A 22006-nucleotide genomic window follows, 5' to 3' on the forward strand; every position below is an offset into this window, starting at 1 on the left:
GACCCCACAGAAATACAAACAACCATCAGAGAATACTATAAACGCCTCTACGCAAATCAACTAGAAAATCTAGAAGAAATGGATAATTTCCTGGACACTTACACTCTTCCAAGACTAAACCAGGAAGAAGTTGAATCCCTAAATAGACCAATAGCAGGCTCTGAAATTGAGGCAACAATTAATAGCCTATCCACCAAAAAAAGTCCAGGACCAGATGGATTCACAGCTGAATTCTACCAGAGGTACAAGAGGAGCTGGTACCATTCCTTCTGAAACTATTCCAATCAATAGAAAAAGAAGGAATCCTCCCTAACTCATTTTATGAGGCCAACATCATCCTGATACCAAAGCCTGGCAGAGACACAAAAAAAAAGAGAATTTTAGACCAATATCCCTGATGAACATCGATGCAAAAATCCTCAAAAAATACTGGCAAACGAGATCCAGCAGCACATCAAAAAGCTTATCCACCATGACCAAGTGGGCTTCATCCCTGGGATGCAAGGCTGGTTCAACATTCGCAAATCAATAAACGTAATCCAGCATATAAACAGAACCAAAGACAAGAACCACATGATTATCTCAAAGATGGAGAAAAGGCTTTTGACAAAATTCAACAGCCCTTCATGCTAAAAACGCTCAATAAATTTGGTATTGATGGAACGTACCTCAAAATAATAAGAGCTATTTATGACAAACCCACAGCTAATATCATACTGAATGGGCAAAAACTGGAAAAATTCCCTTTGAAAACTGGCACAAGACAGGGATGCCCTCTCTCACCACTCCTATTCAACATAGTGTTAGAAGTTCTGGCTAGGGCAATCAGGCAAGGAAAAGAAATAAAGGTTATCCAGTTAGGACAAGAAGAAGTCAAATTGTCCCTGTTTGCAGATGACATGATTGTATATTTAGAAAACCCCATCGTCTCAGCCCAAAATCTCCTTAAGCTGATAAGCAACTTCAGCAAAGTCTCAGGATACAAAATTAATGTGCAAAAATCACAAGCATTCTTATACACCAGTAACAGACAAGCAGAGAGCCAATCGGGAATGAACTTCCATTCACAATTGCTTCAAAGAGAATAAAATACCTAGGAATCCAACTTACAAGGGATGTCAAGGACCTCTTCAAGGAGAACTACAAACCACTGCTCAGTGAAATCAAGAGGACACAAACAAATGGAAGAACATACCATGCTCATGGATAGGAAGAATCAATGTTGTGAAAATGGCCATACTGCCCAAGGTTATTTATAGATTCAATGCCATCCCCATCAAGCTACCAATGACTTTCTTCACAGAATTGGAAAAAACGGCTTTAAAGTTCATATGGAACCAAAAAAGAGCCCGAATTGCCAAGACAATCCTAAGTCAAAAGGACAAAGCTGAAGGCATCACGCTACCTGGCTTCAAACTATACTACAAGGCTACAGTAACCAAAACAGCATGGTACTGGTACCAAAACAGAGATATAGACCAATGGAACAGAACAGAGTCCTCAGAAATAATACCACACATCTACAGCCATCTGATCTTTGACAAACCTGAGAGAAACAAGAAATGGTGAAAGGATTCTCTATTCAATAAATGGTGCTGGGAAAATTGGCTAGCCATAAGTAGAAAGCTGCAACTGGATCCTTTCCTTACCCCTTATACGAAGATTAATTCAAGATGGATTAGAGACTTAAATGTTAGACCTAATACCATAAAAACCCTAGAAGAAAATCTAGGTAGTACCATTCAGGACATAGGCATGGGCAAGGACTTCATGTCTAAAACACCAAAAGCAACGGCAGCAAAAGCCAAAATTGACAAATGGGATCTCATTAAACTAAAGAGCTTTTGCACAGCAAAAGAAACTACCATCAGAGTGAACAGGCAACCTACAGAATGGGAGAAAAATTTTGCAACCTACTCATCTGACAAAGGGCTAATATGCAAAATCTACAAAGAACTCAAACAATATACAAGAAAAAACAAACAACCCCATCGAAAAGTGGGGAAAGGATATGAACAGACATTTCTCAAAAGAAGACATTCATACAGCCAACAGACACATGAAAAAATGCTCATCATCACTGGCCATCAGAGAAATGCAAATCAAAACCACAATGAGATACCATCTCACACCAGTTAGAATGGCAATCATTAAGAAGTCAGGAACAACAGGTGTTGGAGAGGATGTGGAGAAATAGGAACACTTTTACACTGTTGGTGGGATTGTAAACTAGTTCAACCATTATGGAAAACAGTATGGCGATTCCTCAAGGATCTAGAACTAGATGTACCATATGACCCAGCCATCCCACTACTGGGTATATACCCAAAGGATTATAAATTACTCTACTACAAAGACACATGCACACGTATGTTTATTGCGGCACTATTCACAATAGCAAAGACTTGGAATCAACCCAAATGTCCATCTGTGACAGACTGGATTAAGAAAATGTGGCACATATACACCATGGAATACTATGCAGCCATAAGAAAGGATGAGTTTGCGTCCTTTGTAGGGACATGGATGCAGCTGGAAACCATCATTCTTAGCAAACTATCACAAGAAGAGAAAACCAAACACTGCATGTTCTCACTCATAGGTGGGAACTGAACAATGAGATCACTTATACTCGGGAAGGGGAACATCACACACTGGGGCCTATCATGGGGACGGGGGAGGAGGGAGGGATTGCATTGGGGAGGTATACATGATATAAATGATGAATTGATGGGTGCTGACGAGTTGATGGGTGCAGCACACCAACATGGCATAAGTATACATATGTAACAAACCTGCATGTTATGCACATGTACCCTAGAACTTGAAGTATAATAAAAAAAGAAAAAAAGAAAAAAAAGAAAGAAAATGTGGTATATACACACAATGGAATACTATTCAACCATAAAAAGACTGAAAACCTGTCATGTACAGAAACATGGATAGAACTGCAGGTCGCTGTGTTTAGTGAAAGAAGCCAGGTGCAGAAAGACAAATATTGCATATTCTCATTCATATATGGAAGCTAAAAGTGTTCATCTCATGAAGGTGGAGAGTAGAATGATGGTCAACAGAGGCTGGGAAGGGTGTGGAGGTTGGGAGGATGAAGAGAGTTTGGTTAACGGGTACAAACACAATTAGTCAGAAGAAATAAGTTCTACTGTTCAACAGCACAGTAGGGTGACTGTACCTAACAATAATTTATTGTACATTTTAAAAGAGCTAGAAGAGATTTGAAATATTCCCAAAACAATGAAATAATAAATGTTTGAGAAGATGGATATCCTAAATATCTCAGTTTGATCATTACACATTGTCTGCGTGTGTCAAAATATGACATATACCCCATAAATATGTAAAATCATTATGTATCTATAAAAATTTACAAATCGGTATACAGGTTCTTAAATGCATACTTTCAAATTCTACTGCCATGGACTGGTAACAAATAGAGTTTCTAAGTCTTGAATATACAAGTATTCATAGGTATAAGAAAAGTGTGTGTGAAGCACTTAGAAAGAGCCTTCAGCACGGAGCTTGGTTATAATAATAAAGCCTAACAACAATCTCCTTGTAGACCACTTCATTTTTGCTTTCCTGTTGAAGTTCTTCTTTAAAACACCGATTTATTTTTCATTGACAGATATACCTTGTATATTTATGGTGTACAACATGGTGTTTTGAAATATGTATACATTGTGGAATGACTAAATCAAGCTAACTAGCATATGTATTGCCTCAGATATTTATCTGTGGTAAGAAAACTTAAAATATACTCTCTCAGCAATGTTCAAGTATGCACTACATCGTTAATAATAATAGTCACAATGTTGTACAATAGATCTCTTGAACTTTATCTCCTAAGTGAAATTTTGTGTCCTTTGATCAACATCTCCTCCAGGCCTCTAGCACTGGTAATCACCATGCTACTTTCTGCTTCTGTGAGTTTGGCTCTTAGATTCCACGTATAACTGAGGTCATGTAATATTTATCTTTCTGTGCCTGACTTATTTCACTTAGTATAATGGTAGACCATCTTGTTTTATTCTCATATTTTTCTAGTTTTCTCTAAAAAGCAAAGTAAAATAGGGCCTCCTCTTTTTTTTGATTATCTGATTGTTTCCTAGCAAGACCGCTACCCTTAGTTACTGAAATTTCTTTTCCAAGGAGGACGTCTCACTCTTAGAGGCAATTCTGAGGATAGTAGGTCTGGCCTTTTCAGTGCCTGCAGTGGGGGCTTGAGGAAGTACTCTTCAAAAATATCCTTGAAATGTAAAATGTTAGCTTTAAGAGCTGATCTGGAGAATTCTGTGGACTGGAGCTCTATGTAAGACCAATCTTGTAGGGAATTGGCAACTGGAAGATCCTCATTATGCATGTCCATGTTGAGATGCAGCCTATATTAACAAGGCAGTGTGGCACGTGGCTAGACATGCCAGAGGTTAAGTCTGTCTTTGTCTTTGGATTTTAACATGTTTCTTCTTTTTTTGAGTGCTGAGGTTTGTTTTTGTATTCATTGGGGAGAGAAAAAAAATCATGCTTGTGGGAACTCTGTTGATTAGCTAGTGGGTTGGTTGGTTTGTTTTTTTGAGATGGAGTTTCACTTTTGTTGCCCAGGCTGGAGTGCAATGGCACAATCTCGGCTCACCACAGCCTCCGCCTCCCAGGTTCAAACGATTCTCCTGCCTCAGCCTCCTGAGTAGCTGGGATCACAGGCATGCACCACCACACGCAGCTAATTTTGTATTTTAGTAGAGATGGGGTTTCACCATGTTGCCCAGCCTGGTCTCACACTCCTGACCTCAGCTGATCCTGGCCTTGGCCTCTCAAAGTGCTGGGACCACAGGTGTGAGCCGCCACATGCGGCCTCTTAACTAATGGTTTAAAAAATTTCATTGAACAGTGTTTACTGTTGAAAAATAAGAAATTATTAGGAATCCAACAAAATAAAAATTTTTAGAATTTATGTACATTTTCAAAATGCATTTATTAAGATGGAAGGATTGAAAAGTGGCTTGGTTGCAATATGATGGGTGTATTCACAATGCTTTGTTTAGCCTCTTGTTTAGTTTATTGATAAAATATTAATACATATTGAGCACAATAACATCAAAAATCTTTAAAATGCAATTTCTCTAAGTATGTGAAAACCTATTTACACTTTAGCCAATAAAAGACCTAGAGAAAAGGTTGCTTAGTTTGGGTTTTTGAAACTCTGTTTATCTGAAAATTGACATCTGAAGAATAGCATTTACTCATATGAAACTACCTTAGCACCTTGCCAAATTGCAATTTCCTAATTAACCACCAAAGATGCTGTAGTTTTTCTAAATTATGGAAAGTTACAGGTTTGTTTTCTGGGTACTATTTGTATTTTATAATAGTTTAGTTGACAAATGATTTGAAATCGCATTAACACCATCATAAATCACACATCTCTTTCATTTCTATTTTCAATTCATATGAGCTTGTTTATTATAAGTACCATGAAGCAAAACCATTTTCCACGTGAAGATACTTGAACCTGAGAAATTGTAATATTTTATCTGAAAACAATATAGTTTTCTTGTTACCATTTGAAATTAAGTTACTTTTAAATAATTTTAACAGAAGAGCTTCTTTAGTATGATTCATCATTGAACTATATAGATAATCCAAAGTTACTGTATTACATACTTTGTAAATGCCTTGCAAAGTAATTAATTTAAAGGCTTAGTCCTGAACATTTATAGAAGTGGGCTTATTCTACAAAGTTGAAGTTTGCTTAAAATAAATGTAAAAGTTTTTGACAAGATGACATATAAGAAGAGACAGAAAGATAAAACTAAAAGATGATATTCGTGTAATACAAAAATCAGTTTATATTTTAAAATCGTATTTGAGATGAAAAAGAAATACATAATAAAAGATTGACTTTTATTTTGGAGGGAAAAGCAAAACAGTCATTTGAAATCATAAACGTCTTTTTGACTCAGAAAACGCATAATTTAGGAATGACTTAGTAGTGAAAAAGGATCCCCTTCTGTGTTTAGCTTGCCCCTAGGTGGTGATAAAAGCCTTGCAAAGTAGAAAAGACAAGCCAAAGGCAAAACAAAACAAAAAAAACAAATATAGGCAAGATACAAAGTTCTTCTCTGAGATTCTGGTTTTGATTCTTAAGTGTAAGTTGACTCTAGTTATGTGTTTCTTTTTGTACTTTTGCTCATATCAACAAGTGTAATGATTTTTAAGAGTTTTGTGTCTGGTTGTTTTCCTCATTCCTTCTTTCTCCCCTCCCTTTCCCCACCCAATCAGGCACAAATACAGCTTGGAACACTTATTTTCTCAGCTATCATCTTTGACTCATCAAGCTGCAGTTTTGATAGAGATCTACAAAAATAATAATGATGGTGAAATAACGAGGGTTATTCAGTTAGGCTATGTTAAAGTTTGTTTACTGTGAGCTTATATTGCATATTCAATTCTTTGCTTACAAGAATAAAAAGTAACCTGCTAAATAACTACGTATCTTGATTATCACATCACAAATTAATGCCAGTGTTTCATATGCACTTATTTAATGTGAAGACATATCATTTGGCAAGAAATTACCTGAGAACTGAAGAAACTTATTTCCAATATATATTCCCAAAAATTGAACACAATTTTCTTTTTAACAAACAAATGTTTCTAAGGGAAAAGCACAGTATTCTTTTTTTGTTTTGTTTTTAACTTCAGATGCATTTCCATTTTGTATTTTTGATAAAGCATTTTCATTGAGGTTTTTCTGTGTTGGTGATAAGCCTGATATATACATTGTGAGAGTAACAAAATTATAGGTACTTAACTACTTCCCCATATGTTTAATATTCACTCTGGGTAAAGAGGCATACTGCTAAGATTGCAAGTCCTATTCAATCAGAAGGAAGAAAAATCAACACTACTAATATATATTCTATCAACATTCTAAAATTAAGAACACTTATTTGATGCCTATTTTAAAAAGAAAGCACAGACAACAAAAAGTTGAATTGATATTGAGTATTCTGATACAGTAGTAATTATTGTTTAAAATGAAGGTAATACTAAAAGAGTAAAGAAGTCATCTGCATAAATCAAAAGCAGAAGCAGATCTGTTATACACAGGCTATATACTGAACAACTCCAAGGAGCAACATTTCTACAGAATACAATGTAAATGGAATTCTGGATTTGGAAAAGATGGTTCCCTGAGCTGGAGGCCTTGAGAGAATGACCAGTAAGATGTCTGTTGTCCAGAAAAGGTTGTAGACCTGTTTTCTATTGAACATGAATGTAAACTTATTTTTATTACATAGAACAGTCCAATTTCTTGAGATTAGGAGTTCTATACAACAAGGAGATGAAATTGATCATTACCTCCACTACCTCCACAAACATTAATTGAGCATGTAGTGTGTGCCTGACAAGATGTTAACTAATTTAAATTTTAAATTTAACCCTCACGATAATCTTATGAGAAAATGAAGGTCTAGAAAGATAACTAACTTGCTCAAGGTAATACAGCTGGTAATGTTCTGCACAAGCTCAGAAATTGGAACTAACCCAGGTTTCTCCATTATGAAGCAGGTGCTTGTACATGCTATGCTGTGATACTATGATGGCACATTAAACAATTCCTGCTGGCCCATATTGAAGTGTGTACCATGGACTTCTTGGCCAACAAGTACTTGTACTGTTACTGTGTCTGAAATTTGAGTACTTTTATATGAGAATGTTATGAAAAAGATCAAACTATAGAAATCTGAAAAATACAAAATACAAATAAAAAATGTCTTGCTCCTAGATGCCAGAGTAAGATTTTTGCAACTTCTTAGTAGTATCATTTCAAGTAGTATTACTCCTTTCTTCCATTTATTCACTCTTCTTAAATGCAAGCTATAGAAAAAGACTCTGACAGACTTAAGTAGAACAGGTATTTATTGAAAGGTTATTGGATCTTATGAAATTGGTATTAAAGGTGGAGAATTGAGCTCAGAGACTGCTCAGAGGAGAGATATTATGCAATCAGAACCACAGCCAAAATCAGGTCCTAGAAACAATCAAGGGCAGAACCCACGGCTAATAATAATTTTTATCAAGTGACATTTAGATGGTAATGCCCAGGGCAGAACTAGGATGAGGCATGTGCAGCACTAGCCTTGTGCACATAACTTAAGGGACTTCAAAAAACTAGTAATCAAGACAAACAATATTTTGATAAATATGTTAAAAAATCAAAATCAATGCAAAAACCCATTATGAGCAAATTATCAAAATTTTAAATAAAGATGGGGTTATGATAAAATATAAAAAACAGTATGAGGCACAGAACTGAGGGGTGTGTGTATTAGCAAGTTCAGTTCAAGGTAGGATGACTGATGCATGTACAGGACTCCAAAAAGTGGAAATACTTAATGACAGCTTGAAATGCTATTCTGCTGGTCATTATTTAAAAGCTGAAAAACAATAGAGGTTGGTGTGGATATGGTGAAAGGGAATGCTTACACACTGCTAGTGGGAATTAAATTAGCACAACCTCTATCGAAAGCAGTATGGAGATTTCTCAAAGAACTAAAAGTAGATCTACCATATGATCTAGCAATCCCACTATTGGGTGTCTACCCAAAGGAAAAGAAGTCATTATATCAAAAAGACACCTGCATGCATATGTTTATCACAGCACACTTTATAATTGCAAAGGTATGGAATCAAACTAAGTGCTGATCAACCAATGAGTGGATAAAGAAAATGTGATATATATGTGATATATATGTATATATGAAGAGAGAGATACACACACACACACACACACACACACCATGGAATATTACTCAGCCATTAAAAAGAATGAAATAATGTCTTTTGTAGTAACTTGGGTGGAGCTGGAGACCCTTCTAAGCAAAGTAACTCAGGAATGGAAAAAACAAAGACTGTATGTTCTAACTTACAAGTGGGAACTAAATTATGGATATGTAATGGCATACAGAGTAGTGTAAAGCAGTGGTTTCCTACCTTTTTGGCACCAGGGACTGGTTTTATGGAAGACAACTTTTGCACAGACTGGGGTGGGAGGGATGGTTTGGGGGTGATTCAAGAGCATTACATTTATTATGCACTTTATTTCTATTATTATTGTATTGTAATATATAATGAAATAATTATACAACTCACCATAATGTAGAATCAGCGAGATCTCTGACCATGTTTTCCTGCAACTAGATGGTCCCCATCTAGGGGTGATGGGAGATAGCGACAGGTCATCAGGCATTAGGTTCTCATAAGGGGAGTGCAACCTAGATCCCTCACATGCACAGTTCACAATAGGATTTGTGCTCTTATGAGAATCTAATGCCCCCGCCAATCTGACAGGAGGTGGAGCTCAGGTGGTAATGCTCGCTTGCCTGCCACTCACCTTCTGCTGTGCAGTCTGGTTCCTGACAGGCCACGGACTGGTACCTCCATAACCTCGGGGTTGGAGACCCCCAGTATAAAGAACACTGGAGAAAAGGGAGGAGGGTGGTGGGGGGATGAGAGATAAAAATCTACCTGTTGGGTACGATGTACACTCCTCAGGTGACAATCCCTGACTTCACCACTGTACAATTCATCTATGTAGCCAAAAACCACGTATAGCCTTAAAACTATTGAAATAATAATAGAAAAAGAAATGCAATTCTGGAACTCAAGATAGGCTAGAGCTAAATATATAAATGTAAGGGTTTTTGTCAAGTAGGTGTTGGATAACAAAATAGGAAAGGAAAAGACCTACAAAATAGCCAGAGAAGAGAATGGAGAACTGAGACCTAGAGGAAGCCCACATTTAATGGGAGGGAGAGGAAGAAGAACCCATGGGAGAGTCTGAGAAGTTAGGGAGGCAGGAGGATAACCACCAAGATCCTCCGAGAGCCCACAGGAGGAGATACTCGCAAGATTAAGACAGGTGGAAGCAATGAAGAGCATCAGACAAGTTGTAGAGAAGCGGAGCAGTCATAAAAGCTGTCCTTGGCCGGGCGCGGTGGCTCAAGCCTGTAATCCCAGCACTTTGGGAGGCCGAGACGGGCGGATCACGAGGTCAGGAGATCGAGACCATCCTGGCTAATATGGTGAAACCCCGTCTCTACTAAAAAATACAAAAAACTAGCCGGGCGACGAGGCGGGCGTCTGTAGTCCCAGCTACTCGGGAGGCTGAGACAGGAGAATGGCGTGAACCCGGAGGCGGAGCTTGCAGTGAGCTGAGAGCCGGCCACTGCACTCCAGCCTGGGCAGCAGAGCAAGACTCCGTCTCAAAAAAAAAAAAAAAAAAAAGCTGTCCTTTATAAGCCCTGGACACATCCCGTGCACTGCACAACTTACTTAACGTACATATGTATGTTAAGCCCATCAGGCAGGTATTATCCTTGTTTTCCTATATGAAGAAATTGAGATGGGAAGATTTTGAGAGGTAAATAACTTGCTCAAAGTCACAAAGTACTAAGGGACAAAGGGATGTGGAATTCAGGTCTGTCTGAATACAAAACTCGTATGGTCTGGTATTTCTTGCCAGACCCATAGTTTTCATCTCTGCTTGAAAGCAGCTTTTTGGGCTTGCCAGAAAATGCAGGTTCTGAGGCCCCAGCCCTGAAAACTCTGATTCTACAAGTCTCAGTAAATGTCTTTGAGACTGTGGTGAAGTCACAGTTTCTCTTCAGTTCAACTACTTTATCTGTAAAATAAGAAGTTTAGACCAGATGATAAATAAATTCAATGATTTGTGACTAATGTCTTTGAGAAAAGCAGATAGATGGCGATCTAATGAAGTGTACATGCATTTTTTCTATCGAAAAAGGGAATTTATATTTTCAGGAACAGAAATTTCATATTCTTTTGTAGTATAGAAACCCTTTATACCAATAGTCAGAAAGGTAATATTGCAATGAAATGACTGTGCATATTTATCCTCAAGCCCTGGGAATCTGCAAAACAAAACCTCTAGCAAATCATCTTAAGTACTTGAGTGTAAGATAATGCACAATACATCCCATCTCCTTTATTATTTAATCATTTGAGTTATCATTTGCTGCAAATCACCATTTTGCTCATAAAGGAGAGTATCTGCTTTATTAAAGAAGTAAATAGGAGCCAAAAAAAAAAATTCTTCATTGGTCTTGAAATGATTTTTAAAAACTCTCCACTAAATGAGGTTATTTAATGTAACATCTGGTTTTAATTATCTTAGTGTAGTTCAAAAAGTAGCCCATATGTAACTCACTCTAATAATGTGCTACTGGTTTTATTTGGCACTGAGCACAAGGACCTGCACTGAGTGGATGCTCAATATTATTGAATGCTTACTCAATGACATTTATAAAGCAGAAAAACTTCAAAATAATATGGCTGTTATTTATAAACTATTTACTGGATGCTGGGGAAACTTGATTTCTGAAAATTATGAAACTACAATTAGGGACAAAATATTTATGTACAGAATCATAATTATGTTTTACAACTTATGAAATAAATACAATAGACTTTAAATGATTTATATTTTATCAATACTATAGATTCCTATAACGCACCAAATTTGAAAAGACAACTATGTATTGTGGTATAAAATTAGAGGTTACTTATATCAATATTGCTCATGCATGTAACAAAAAATCTTAACAATAGAATTACATGTACAAATTACACATATTGACTTTTCTGATGAAATGTATCATTACCTTTGGGATTGTTTTATTAAACCATAACACTTGTGGTCTGTATGTATCTTTTATGGAAGGGACTCAAAACACTTTGCAATCACTGAATATCATTGTGGATATCAGTGACAAATGACACATTAGTAATTAATTCCTATGGTAATACCCACCAGGCCACTTTCAATCATGAGAACTTATAAGATTTCTTGCAGGCTCCTTATTTCACAGTGGAATAAAAATCACTTGCTTTGTACCACAATTTCCTCCAAAGGCTAATGTCTGCAAGAAAATTAACAAAGAGTAGCTACTGAAAAATCCTCATCTGAAATACGTTTTCATTCATTTTTGTTATACAGACTTGAGTCTAAATATTAATTATTGGCACGAATCTTAAAATAACAGCACACTATAAGAACTACCATTTTGTGAGAGCTTATTACTGTTAGGCACTTTATGTGTATCTCATTCAATTCATACAACCACTTCAAGTAGTTTTTGTTAATCCTCTTTTACAGAGAGTCAGAGGCTCTGCCCCAACTTGTGGAGTTATTAAGTGGAAGAGCCAGCGTTTGAACCCAGATCTTTCTGACTCAAAGTCTGGACTGTTAATCACTAAGATCAATGCATCTATAACTTCATGGAAATTAGTAGAACTGACTCCTGTGATTCTGGAGTGATGAGAAACCCAGCTAGTTCTGCTGGCTCCCCTGAAGTTTCAAACCATGCTCTAAGTAGTCTGCATTGTCTTAAATTTGCCCAAGGGTCATAAGATACTCTTCATATAAATTATCTTAAAACTTGAAAAATTCCAATCTATAAATTCTTTAATTTGACCAATGCAAATACAGACCATTTCCAGAAATGATGTTGTTGGAAAAGTTGTATCTTATAAATAATGACTGAAAAGCTCTGGCAGAGGTTTTGGAAGAAATAAGGTACTGTTTGAGTTATGTCCTTTTAGCATTTTAAAGATAGCACTCCATTGTCTTCCAGCTTGCATAATTTCCGATGAGAAATATCCTGTAAGTCTTGCTTTTGTGCCCAGCCTCATTCATTTTTTCATATAAATGTTTGAAATCTTTATTGAGAACCTACAGTATATAACATGGCTTCTCTCTCTGACAGCTTTTAAGATTTTCTCTTATCTTTGGTTTTCAGTAGTTTAGTATGACATATATAGGGGTTTTGTAACATATATAGATTGTTTTTTAAAATTATTCTTCTTGTTTCTGAGAAATTATGTGATCAGTGGTTTGATGTGTTTTATTAATTTTGGAAAATTCTTAGCTATTATCTTTTCAAATACTTTTTCTGCCCTGTTCTTTTCCTTTTTTGTCTTCCACTTGTATGATAGCTTCACCTTTCTCCTGTGGGCTGCTACAAATGAGGCAGGACTATTGCACCATGTCTCCCTGGAGACACTTACATGGTACTTACTTACTTTTCTTTAGATTTCAGACTAACTGATTACCCTGCAACTTCTGGTGTCTGACAGAATTAAGAAAAAACATAGCTTTTTAGATTATATGGCTTTTTTTGTTGTTGTTAGGGTGGGAGGGAAACTACCATTTTTTTACTTTTAGGTTAAAGCTGCAAGTTTCTTTGAGTTATTTTGAAAAGTCGATGGCAATTAAGAGATTTCCCTTAAAGATGGCCTGGAGTCCACTATAGAAATTTTATCAAAACCTTTGGTTAGCTTTTGTGGAGAAAAGGGTTCAGTTGATGTGTTATTCTGGCATATATTATAGCTTTTGACAGGTGTTTCTTCAGCATCATTTTCAATTATACCTCACCAAACCTAAGAGTAAGTAGTCATTTTTTTTCTAAATAAAATCCTAGATATCCTGCATTTGGGGTTGTCATGGAAACATGATGACTACCTTCTACAATAACTATACAATTTCTCCATAAAATGTATTCAATATAGAAAGTTAACAAAGGTGACAGCTTATGAACAGTATGAATTCCACTGGCAATATTTTATTCCTTAATACCTCCTATCAAAGGAAGAGCCCACCACTCATATCTGGAAGAAAGCTGAACTTATTATAATTTATCATTAGTTGCTATGCAAAAGGGAACTGTATTTATGAAACACAATGTCTCTGAACAAAGCAAAGAGTAATCTTTTAGTAAGTTTAGAGGAAGTATGGAGTGTAGGGATTTGCTGACATTCAGGAGCACTGGAAAAAATCTATGTTTGACAGATTTGGGTGGGCTTAAAACTGTTCTGTTGTTGTTTTTGACTTGGAATAGATACAAAAAACAGTATGTTTCCTTTATCAAAGTTGGAAAATAAGAACTTTTTATTCTCCTCTTATACTCTATTGAAGATAAAACTAGTTTCAATTCATACATAGCTAATTATTTGATCACATTTGCTCAGTTGAGGAGGAGGGTTCTGAGAGATGGATGTTGTACAATAAATTTGGGAGATGGTAGAGAATATTAGTGTATCATCAGGGTTCTTGGTTGCAAGCAATGAAACCAACTTGATTTTAGGAGAAAAAGAGAGGGAACTGATTGGAAAGATTTTGAAGATAACACAATCAAAGGGAAGTTAGAGGATTACATGTGGAAGATGGTCAGCAATCAAGACAGTTTCAAAGGTACCAAGAAGCAGTATTTGGGAAGCACAGACAATCTGTCCAGGATGAAACTGCTTCCACAGGCCACTGCCACTGCTGCTATAGAAAAGCCATTCATTCATTTATTCTTTTATTCTGAGATGGAGTCTTGCTCTGTAGTCCAGGCTAGAGTGCAGTGGTGTGATCTCGGCTTACTGTAACCTCTGCCTCCCGGGTTCAAGCGATTCTCCTGCCTCAGCCTCCCGAGTGGCTGGGATTCCAGGCATGCACTACCATGCCTGGCTAATTTTTTGTATTTTTAGTAGAGGCAGGGTTTCACCATGTTGGCCAGGCTGGTCTCAAACTCCTGACATCAGGTGATCTGACCACCACAGCTTCCCGAAGTGATGGGATTATAGGCATGAGCCATTGTGCCCAGCCTCATTCATTTTTTCATATAAACGTTTGAAATGTTTATTGAGAACCTACTACATGCCAGATTCTGTTATAGGTACTGGAAAAACAGCTGTCACTACCTTCTTGAAATTTACATTCTAGGGAGAGAGACAGACAATAAATAAACAAGTAAATATACATCAGATAATAACGAAAGCTCTGAAATATGTTTTATCCCCAGTGTAAAGGAATTGTGTGTCAGAGTTTGCAGACATTGGGTTGCAACTTGACATATGATATCTAGGGTGGCTCCTACAGACTGGGTGAGATTTTAAAAAATCAGACACCTGAAGAAAAACAAGTAGAAAGCCATTTGGATATGTGGAGGAAGAGTATTTCAGATTGAGAAAAAAGCAAATGCAAAGGCCCTGAGGCACAAACGTGTTCAGGGAAACACAAGGCGGCCAATGTGGTTGAAACAGAATTAGGGAGGGAAAGACGGGGAGCAGATGAGGTCAGAGACCAAAAAAGGTGGGGAGGGGTTAAGTCATGTAGAATTTTGAAATCCATTATAAAGACCTTGGCATTTTTTTGAATGAAATAGGAAGCTATTGTAAGGTTTTGAGCAGAGGAGTAATGTGATATCACTTATATTTTGATAACACTGCTTTGGCTACAGTGTTGAGATAAGAAATGTATATGGGAGTTAAGCCAGGGCTCAGTCAGGAGCATATGGAGGCCATTGAGTAATCCCAGTGAGTTGTGATGGGGCCTGAATCAGGAAGAAGCTGTGGAGTGGTGAGATGTGATTAGTCCCCGGATATATTTGAAGGTACCTCTGAAAGAATTTGCTGATGAATTAAATGTAAAAGAAAGAGAGGAGTCAGGGAATGCAAAAATAATTTCAAGGCTTCTTCTTTTTTCCTTTTATTCCCAAATCACTATCTGCAAGTACCAAGTCTTTTGGCCTGAGCACCTGGAATGTTGGAGCTATATTTACTGTATTTGTTGAGATGGAACAGACTGCTGGAGAAGCAGGTTTAGGGGTAGAAATTAGGAGTTTGGATTGAGACATATTAACTTTTAGACATTTGCTATAGTCTGAATGTGTCCTCCGAAATTCATATATTGAAACTTAATCACTAATGTAATAGTATTAAAAGGTGGAACATTTAGGAGGTGATTAAGTCACAGGGGCAGAGTCCTCAGGGATGGGATTAGGGTCCTTATGAAAGGTCTTGAAGGAGTGGGTTTGTTTTCCTGCTTTTCATTCTTCTGCCATTTGAAGATACCTAGATGAAGCCATCTACAATGAACCCAGAAGTCAAACTTGCTGGTTCCTTGATCTTGAACTTCCCAGCCTCCAGGACTGTGAGAGAATACTTTTCTGTTCTTTATAAATTACCCAGCCTTAGGTATTTTGCTAGAGCAGCACCAATGCATCAAAACAACATTCATGTGAAGATGTCAAGCAGGTAGTTGTTTACATGGCCAGTAAAATAGGTGGAACAATGAGAAAGTGATTTTCTAGAAGGTAAATGAATAACTTGTTATAAGGATGAGGATTAATCAGTTGTGTTAAGATGATAAATGAAACCTGATAACTCACCATGAGTATAGTATGCAGTCCAATGTCCCTTGTTTTGCCTCACTTTCTGAAGATTCAAAGTCCCACCTCCCATTATGTTCCAAGACGCTAGTAGTCCTGTGTGTAGAGGAGTAAGTTTTTATATCACAAACTGGAGAAGGATATCCCACTGAGACTTTGTAGTTGTAACAATGAAGAATTCTCCAAAACTAGAAACAGGAGTTGGATACTGTGTAGACAAACGCTATTACATGTCTACTGCAGTCATCAATTATAACGTTCTTTCAGTTTGTTTGTCATGGTTCTAAAAGCATATAAAGCATATACTATGTGTGGTCAAGATTTTTCCCATCCCTGTAGGCACACTTCTTTTTCAGGATGACTTTGCATCTATTCCCATCAAGAGTTAGTACTTATGTCCCTACTCCTTGAATCTGAGCATGTAAGATTATTTTATCTGGTGGGTCATTTAATAAATACATCACAAGGAGTGGCTTGGAAAGTGCCTGTCTATTGGGACCTGCATTGTTGCTCTATTTGGAACACTGTAAGCACAGCTAAAGAAGCTCAAGCTAACCTGCTGGAGGGTAAGAGACATGTAGTACAGTCAATTAGCCCTTTACTTCACTGACATAGCCAAATGAAAGACATGGGGTGAGACCATCCTACATGATCCAATTCCCAATTGATTCACCAGCTAGCTCAGTAGAGAAATCAGTGAAATTGGCCCAGCTAACTCACAAAATTGTGAATGAAATAAAACGGTTGTTGTTTTAAGCCACTAAGGTTTGGAGTGGTTTGTTATACAACAAAAGCTAACTAATGATGTATAATTCAATGAAATCCCAACTATAATTGCATCACAGCAAGTTATTTTATGGATATAAAAAAACTGATTCTAAAGTTCATATGGAAAAGCAAAAGACCCAGGATGGCCAGCACAATATTGAAGAAGAACAAACTGAAGGATTACACTACTCAACATCAAGACTTACTATAAGCTACGGTAATTGACAGTGTGGTTTTGGAGACAGAATAGAAAAACGGATCGATGGAACAAGATAGAGAAGCCAGAAATAGACACACATAAATGTAGTTAACTAATCTTTGACAAAGGAGCAAAGGTCATATAATGTAGAAAAGATACCTTTTCAATAAATGGTGCTGGAACAACTGTACATCCACATGCAAAAAAGTGAATCTAGACACAGACCTCATACGCTTCACAAATATTAACTCAAAGGATCACAGTTCTAACTGTAAAACACAACACTATAAAACTGCTAGAAGATAATATAGGAGTAAACCTAGGTGACCTTGGGTTTGGTGTTGACTTTTTGTGTACAACAAAAAAGACGTGATCCATGAAAGAAATAACTGATAAGCTCGACTTCATTAAAATTAAAAACTTCTGATCTGTGAAAGACAATGACAAAAGAATGAGAAGACAATCTACTGAGTAGGCGAAAATATTTGCTAAAGACGTATCTGATAAAGAGCTGTTCTCCAAACTATATAAACAATTCCTAAAACTAAAAAATAAGGCAACAAAAAACCTGATTAAAAATGGGCAAAAGACCTGAATAGACACTTCGCCAAAGAAGACTTACAGATGGCAAATAAGCACATGAAAAGATGCCCAACATCATATGTCTTATGGAAGCAACAATGAGATACTGCTACAAACCTGTTAAAATGGCCCAAATCCAGAATGCTGACAACACCAAAGGCTGATGAGGATGTGGAGCAATAGGGACTCTCATTCATTGCTTATGAGAATGCAAAATGGCAATGGCAATTTAGAAGATAGTTTGGTAGTTTCTTACAAAGTTAAATGTACTCATATCACACGATCCAGCAATCATGCTTGTTGGTATTTACCTAAATAAATGGAAAACTTATGTTTATGCAAAAACCTGTACATGTTGTTCATAGAAGATTTATTTGTAAATACCAAAACTTAGAAGCAACAACATGTCCTTCAGGAAGTGAATGGATAAATAAACTGTAGTACACCAGACATCAGAATGTTAATCAACAATAAAAAGAAATGAACTATCAAGCCATGAAAGATATGGGGGAATCTTAAATGCCTATTACTAAGCAAAAGAAGCAAATCTGAAAAGGCTGTATATGATATCATTCCAAATATATGACATTTTGGAAAAGAGACAGTAGAAAGGCCAGTAGTTGCTTGGTGTTGGGGCGAGGGAGGGTTGAATAGGCAGATCACGGAGAATTTTTAGGGCAGTGAAACTACTCTGTGTGATACTATAATGGTGGATCCATGCCATTATGTTTTTATCCAAATCCACATAATGTACAACACTGAGAGTGGACCCTTATATAAACTATTGGCTTTAGGTGATACTGTATCAATGTCGGTTCATCAGTTATAACAAATGTCCCACTCAGGTGTGGGATGTTGATAGTGGGGGAGGCTGTGTGTATATGTGTGGGGCCCAGTGGTATATGGGAACTCTGTACTTTCCACTCAATTTTGCTGTAAACCCATAACTGTTCTAAAAAATAAAGTTTATGTAAAAGGAAAAAAAACAGGTCGGGCATGGTGGATCTCACCCGTAATCCCAGCACTTTGGGAGGCCAAGTTGAGAGAATTGCTTGAGCCCAGGAGTTTGAGAATAGCCTGAGAAATACAACGAAGCTGTCTCTATCAAAAATAAAAAAGTTAACCAGTCATGGTGGTGTGTGCTTGTAGCACCAGCTACTCGAGTGGCTTAAGTAGGAGGATCACTTGAGCCTCGGAGGTGGAGGCTATAGTGAGCCTTGACTGTGCTACTGATGACAGAGTGAGACCCTGTCTCAAAGAAAAGTAAACAAACAAACAAACCCAAAAAGCTGATACTTGCTTTTACTTAAAAATAATTGCTGAAGTATCGTATGTAAAGATCATCAAGTCCTAAACTTAGAAGTGGTTGTATAGATTATTAACAGGAGCAAGATATCCTTTTACAACTTGAGTGAAGAATCGGTACAGATTTTGGTTCAGAAAATTGTGAAAAAGCATGTTAGTTTATTTATTCACAAATGTATTTTGTGCCTGATACTGAATAGGTAGACCCCGTACTGGTGACTGAGGAGATGATGATTTGTTTTCAAGGAAAAAAGGAAAAAAAAAGATAAAAATGCAAAGTCTTGGGATAGCAAAATATTAATGTATTCACTTTGGGCTTTTACCTATTAGCAGTGTTGAGCAAGCCATTAAGCAGAGGTTCTGGGACCAGAAGATCCAGTTCACTTCTTTCCTCTCTTTACTGTCCCTGGAACACATTTCCAAAATACGCATTACTTCATATGCTCTTAGAAGAGACTGAAACTTCTGGGACAATTTCATTCTGAGCAATTAACCTAGAGCCTTCTCTGAGTGAATGAACACATTGATTATCACGTTATAAACTCATCAACTTTTTGAAAACCAATTCAAAACTAATTCAAAGTAATTTTCTAATGAAAAATATGATTTGTTAAATGGTTTGTTAAGCCAATGAAACAATTTATTTGAGGGAATTCCGTTTTGCAGACTAGGAAAAGGAGTATTGTCCTATTTGGAACAAGATTGCTTCCACAGATTCTGAAGTGCTCATTCTCAAAGAATTATAAGGTCAAAGGGGACTGGCCTGCTAACTAACCCAAAAAACATGCCATCGCTCCCCTCAGAAAATCAAAGTATTAATGCCTTTGCTGGTGAGAACTTTGACAGAGGAAAGACACACTATCGCATGATGCCAGTCTCAAAATAATGTTGAAAGTGAAATTTGCTTCAAATTCTTGAAATTAAAGGCAGTCAGTATTTTAAATCATGATATAATTTGTGCCAAATCTATTGGTATGTATGACTTTACCAAAATAACATTATACTGTTATTATCTGTATATAATATATGTATATGTTATATATGTATTTTACACAATATATAATATGCAAATATACTCTCTATTCCAAATTTTTCTGTTATCCATTTATTGTGCAAATTATCTTCTATATACTAAATATAGACTCTCATCTAGGCAAGCTACTTCAGACTTGTCCTAAGATGATTCAATTTGCTTTTTTAAAAAAAAAAAAAAAAAAAACAAAAAACAAAGAAACAAAAACTGTGTGTAATGTTCCGGCAATAGACCGGCAATAGAGGCAGTTTACCATCTCAGAGGTATTTGGGCTAATATTCTGCCTAATGCAATCTTCCTGTTATCAGCCCATCATCAGCTCATCATCTCTTCAATAATGTAATATAAGTGACTAAACCCCTAGAGCTGATTGTATCACAAAGGGATTACCCCAGTCCCATTCTGGGAATTAAACCTGCAGACAAAGGCCAGACAGCTGGGCAGCTGCATCAATTTGACATCGGTTATTTGCTGTGTACATTAGTACAATCTGCTGCCACAGTACAGAATTGTCAGCATTCTAGTTGTGTTCTCAAGACCCTGTTTTGAAAATGTGAACATCCGTGAGTGAACTGTAAGTACTCAATAATATAGCCAAATTCACAGCAACTGAGGATATAGAAGGAAAACTTAATGAAACTGAAAGGGCTCTGGATTCTGCAAGACGTGTCTGTGAGTCTGAAAATTGCAGGCACTGAGTTGAATCTCAGCAAAGAACTAAAAGTGTGGTCCATAATCATTCAACAATGACACCTTTTCCCTTACTCAGCTTCTTAATAACTTTTTTCTTCCTGTTAATTACCTTACTATTTGGAAAACTTGATTTGATTTGAAATTAGAATTGCAGTAAACGACACCACATTTTTTTATTATTATTATTATGCTCTAAGTTCTAGGGTACATGTGCACAATGTGCAGGTTTGTTACATATATATACTTGTGCCATGTTGGTGTGCTGCACCCATCAACTCGTCAGCACCCATCAACTCATCATTTACATCAGGATGATACCACATTTTAACTTCTATTTCCTGATTGTCTTATAACCATTTGAGCACAAATTCATGTATTAAAACGTTTCTGCTTTGGAAGCATAATATCCAAGGGGAAGATTTTCAGATGTAATCCAACCTTATTAGATTATCAGAATTTACTAGTTGTAAGTAACTTACATATTTGCATGCAAATATTAGGGCAGAGTCTTAGGACATTTTTGCTATTGCCCAATATGAGAATCTGAACTTCTGAAAGGCTGTCAATTCCATGCCTTTCAAAGATGCTGCGTATATACCCTTTTAATCATTTTTCAGTCTCAGTGCTTCCTGTGTGACTCCCTTATCAAATGGGATTATGTATTAAAAAAGACTACATTTGAAAACAGCTTTCCCAAGTAACACTATTTGCTGGTGCCTATGATGTGCCTGGTAGCTAAACACGAATCTTATTTCAATTGAACCCTGTTTGGACTCTGGAATCAGGATGTTACCCAGTTTGACTTTAACACAATCAGTCAAATTAGCCTAGTCCTAGAGGCCAGGACCTGATAGATATTGGGTGAAAGCGAAACTAAATCATGTTAAGAGTTACAATAATACATTAAATCAAAAATTGTACTTACATTTTAGTCTAGAATTTAGAAAATCTAGAATAAATGTAACTTTAGGTATAAGTTAGGCAATGCATATTATTTGTATCACTGAGAAGCAAAGAGATAAATTTTAAAAAATATACAAGGGCCATAAAACATTTCCTGGAGATGAAAGTTTTTTGAAAGCTAAGTACCTCGAAGTCTAATTTAAGCCCCATTTCCAAAGAGGGGTGCTAAATATTTCATTCAAAATTTGTTAGAATTTTACCAGCACAGGT

Source organism: Trachypithecus francoisi, unplaced genomic scaffold (assembly GCF_009764315.1).
Source record: "Trachypithecus francoisi isolate TF-2019V2 unplaced genomic scaffold, Tfra_2.0 Lachesis_group18, whole genome shotgun sequence".
NCBI lineage: Eukaryota > Metazoa > Chordata > Mammalia > Primates > Cercopithecidae > Trachypithecus > Trachypithecus francoisi.